General features: G+C 32.5%; 1 long non-coding RNA gene across 1 annotated transcript; it reads left to right on the plus strand.

Annotated features, from left to right (window-relative positions):
* The first annotated feature begins 1,316 nt into the window (after positions 1-1,316).
* On the plus strand, positions 1,317-3,252 carry LOC129890328 (uncharacterized). Its single transcript, XR_008766998.1, has 2 exons — positions 1,317-1,432; positions 2,643-3,252. It is a non-coding gene; the product is annotated as an uncharacterized LOC129890328 (long non-coding RNA).
* Positions 3,253-4,677: the final 1,425 nt, after the last annotated feature.

Here is a 4,677-nt window from a genome sequence, read left to right on the forward strand (position 1 = left end):
GGCCACACGCTCCGTGGCAAGATATATATGCTGAGGGGACGGGCCACACGTTTCGTGGCAGGTTACATGGACAGAAATGTCCCCCATGGGTTTCAGACTGTGATTCAGTGGATGTGTACCGATAGGAAAGACATGCATCATTTCATTGCATTGCATTGCACCTTTTTGATATTTGTGAATTTGTGTTTACCCCCATATTGCTGTGTGTGTGCTGAACTTGACTTGGTATGATTCATTGACGAGACTATTGATGAGTATTTGTGGACTGTATTAATATTGTTATTGTACAAGTGTAGAGTTGGGCTGATTTTATGCAAGTTGTAGTTAAGGAGGTTCGGTTGGGAGGACAGGAGTACTTGTATCTATTAAGCTTTGCTTAGTTTTAGTTATCCACTTGCTGAGTAACGTGTTGTTTGATACTCACCCCTTGCTTCTACACTTGTGTAGGTTGTGAGCCCGGACCTGCTTGATCTCCTACTGTTTTCTACTACATCCGAGGCTATCATTCCGAGTGTTGAGGTAGTTGTTACATCCATCTAGCGGACATCTCTTACTCTTTTATTATGTTTTAGTCCTATTCCATAGACGAATACATTATGACTGTATTTCTTTTCGTACTTCGGCAATACATTAGTGGCTTGTGTACGTGACAACTAATCTTGGGGATTTGAGTTTATTTTACGTATTTTCGATTAAGTTAAATTTTGAATTATCTCATTTTCTTCCTCATCTACTTTCCGTTGGGTATTAGGCTGACTTATCTCGGTGGGTTGAGATGAGTGTCATCACACCTGGATTTGGGTCGTGACAATTTGGTAGACATTAGAATATTCAATAATGGGATAATAAAAATTGATTGGGGAATAAAAAAGGTAAATGTAAAAATTGTAATGTGGCTTCTTGATAATCACCAAAATATAAATAAGTTAACAAAATAGGTAGTCACGTAAAAAAAGATGTTATAATTAATTAAATACTATTTAATCTCTCAATTATTACAACAACCTCCACATTAAATAAAGTAAACAAATACTATATATATATTCCTTAGGAAAAATTTGAGGGTCCTAAAAAATTTGAGGCCCTAAGCAATTGCTTTAGTGACCTTATAATTGAGACGGTCCTGGGTATAATAGTTTCTATATTCGGCTACGTAGGTTGATTTTGCTCTCTGCCTTCTCATGGTAAAAGTATATCCAACATTTATCCAAAACCACAAGGACACAAGTGCTATTTCCTCAAAATTCGAGGGTAAGAGATGCTAATAAATATAGTTTACTAAAAATAGGGGTTTTGTTGATTGGCTAGCCGATAATCTAATTAAGAGGAAATTGAATTAAAATAGAAAAGCACCACTCATTTATACAAATCCATATACTCATCAAAAAGGCACTGAAAAAAAATTAATCAGAAAGGTGCTTTACTTTTAAAGGTACTCTTCTTTTCTCTCCTCTTTCATATAAATAAAAATATATTTTCTGTGTTTTTGGTTTGTATTCTTTAAAAATCATTTTTCTATTAGATTATGCAATTTGATTTTGTAAATTGTAATCTAGTATATAAATGTTTGTAAATTCACTTAGGAGTCAGAGTCTTGGAATAATTGATAAATGTTATAAGGTCAAATTGTGGAAACATTTTATTGTCTCGCCTTTCTTTAAATTTCATGCATAGCGAAATTTTAGTGCACTGGCCTGCTTTTTCTTTGGTAGATTCACTTTTTATCTGTTCAAATTGTAAGTGAAAAAGTTAGATGGTGGAGATGGCATTCTGAAGTTACGTGTGCAAACAATTTGTTGAATTTTTGGAAAGAAGAGGGATTTAAAATTATAGTTAAAAAAACAATCTAAATTATCACTTTTTCATAAATTTCATATCTCAATTATCTATTATTTGGTTTGGCTATCTAAACTATCAATCCTTTAGTAGGCGCAAAGGAAGTGATAGTTTACGTAGATGTAAATGAAACAATGAATAGTTAATGTACGAAACTCTCTATAATTTTAAGTTTTTTTTTTACCATTAACTTTTTTTTTAATTTAACTTTTCTAATTTTTAAATTCAACCTCTTGATATGGCTGATTATTTCTTGAAAATGTTTTCTCTAATAAGCCCTGTAATTGCTACATGGCAATAGAAGATTGAGATATACTTATTATTTGCTTTGGTGTGTCAACTCAATGATGTTTTCTTTGCTCTGATTATCATATTATTTTATTGTGGTTATTATTATTTTTCTATCAATTTATGCTCTTTGAAATGCTGCTTTACTTGACCTGTGTTGTTTATTTGAAACTACTTTTCTACATTTGCAAGCTAGGAATAAGGTTTGTGTACACATCACCCTTCCTGGACCCTACTTGTAGGATTACACTTAATATGTTGTTGTTGCGTCACTAGTTGTTGATAGTTGCAGAGTTGTGTTTTTCACTAAGGGGTTCAACATATGAAAAGTATACACATGGAGTGGTGAAAGGGAGGTTCAACATCTACTATATACACATAAAAGATAATTTTCATCATGTCGTAGAGGATTCAGATGAAACCCCTCGACTCTACTTGACTCCGCTCCTGGCTGTTGAAATATTACTTTGAAAACCTGTTTTTCAAGCTAATAGTTCTATGTTGTACATTGCATTTAGTGAATTCAGAGGAAGGATCTGCATTTTATGGCAGATAGAGCAATTGGAGAGGAAGCTCCTTTCGATGTAGCACGTGAATTGCTCATTGCTATATCTAATTTGCTACCGGATATAGTGCTTGTGGAGAATTCTTGCACCTCAAACGGTTCTATAACGTCTTCAGGGGACAGAACAGAGGATTTCAGGTCACAATTGATGTCCATTTCTCATACTCAATCTTCAGAGGTTGTTGTTGTCCTGTGTAATGGTTATATATAGTTGTAATTGCTCGTTAATGAGTCGTTGATCGCCTTTCTGTGTTCTTATGCTCTCGCCTTATGAGTGAATCGAGCTTACTCTCCTATGGATGGATCATGTTCTAGTAGTATCATGTGTGTGTTGAGTTCTTGTCATTGAAGTTCTTGTTTGTAGTATTGGCTAAATTCTGTTTTTTAGGTGTGAGATACATCATGTTTAGTGTCCACAAGGGTATATTATCAATAACATTGAATTTGCACTGTAAGTGTGTTGAGTTCTTGTTTGTGGTATTGGTGTGATATGCGTAAGCTATATGTCATGAGTTCGAGCTATGTAATTAGCCACTGATTCTTGCGTTAGGATAAGTTGTCTACATTACACGTCTTTCCTAAATCTTGTGGGAATGTGATATTTTTGTGCATCGAACTGCTCTATTTACTTTCTTCGGTTGTGATTTCAATTAGAGAGACATGGGACCTTGAATTTAAGGTCGCAGAATTACTTGAGTCTATCAGAAACAATCACTTCATCTCTACAAAATATGGGTAAAATTTGCGTATAAGAGTGCTTTATTTTCTATAAAAATCTGTTTAATACGAATTCAAATTTAATTAGATTAGAAAAGCAGATATATAGTAAACTTCTTAACACAAATACACGATTTAAATAAAAATTACTAATTTCGACAAAGTTGTATTCGAACTTCTAGATTAGCTCCTACCCACTAATTAGTTGTGCGGCCATTCAATATATAATAATTCTGGTGAAAAAACAAGTCAGGTGCGGCTGCCGGTTAACACAAGCCGGCTTGTCAATTCTAGGGCAATTGATGCTGGATTTATTTGAATTTAATATTTTTTACGCAAGATATATAATTTATGTAAAAAATTTATTACATTTTATACAATATTTAAAGTATAATAAATTTAGTGCTAAATTAAATTTAAAGACTGAATTCATCAAACTAAAATTTTGAATCCGTCTCTACTTCACATCAACAAGAGGCTGCAATAAGATAGTTACATTGTATATATAATGTAAAATGATTATATATACACTTTACTTTTTTTATTTTTTATTTTATGAAACGGCAGATGACACCATATGAAACATACAACACATCTGTGTCCGCCAATAACAAATTATACTAGGTAAATTCCAACATTATGTCATTATATCTGCTGTCTAGTTATAATATATATATATATATATATATATATATATAAGGCATAATACATAAATATGCCCTTTAATTTAGCCTCATTTCACATTTATGCTCTCTAATTTTGGGTGTGCACAAGCAGACACTTAAATTTGTATAAAATTGAACAAGTAGACACACATGTCTTACATGACACAATACACGTATGACACAAAAATGTCATGTTGAACGTCATGTAGGACGAATGTGTTTATATGTTCAAGTTTTGGATAGTTAAAATGTCTATTCGTGCATTAGTAAAGTTAGAAGTCATAGTTGCCAGCTGAAGCCAAGTTAAGATTTATATTTATGTATTATGCCTAAAAAAATCATTATCGGTTATACGATACATTCACATGGATGAGGTAGGAGAATTTATGTTTTTTCCCTTGGAAATCCTTAGAATTTTCTGAGATAACTATTTACTAAATGGTCCTATATTTATTTCTCTCGTAATTTATAGACCATATAGATCACGGTCTAAAAATCTCTCTTAAGAAAATTGATAATTTTATGAGGAAATGTCAGACCATGATTTAAGATTTTATAAACGTCAAACTACATTTTAATGTTTTATCAGTCCCAAAAAGCTAATTT

The sequence above is a fragment of the Solanum dulcamara genome, chromosome 5 (genome assembly GCF_947179165.1).
Source record: "Solanum dulcamara chromosome 5, daSolDulc1.2, whole genome shotgun sequence".
Taxonomy (NCBI): domain Eukaryota; kingdom Viridiplantae; phylum Streptophyta; class Magnoliopsida; order Solanales; family Solanaceae; genus Solanum; species Solanum dulcamara.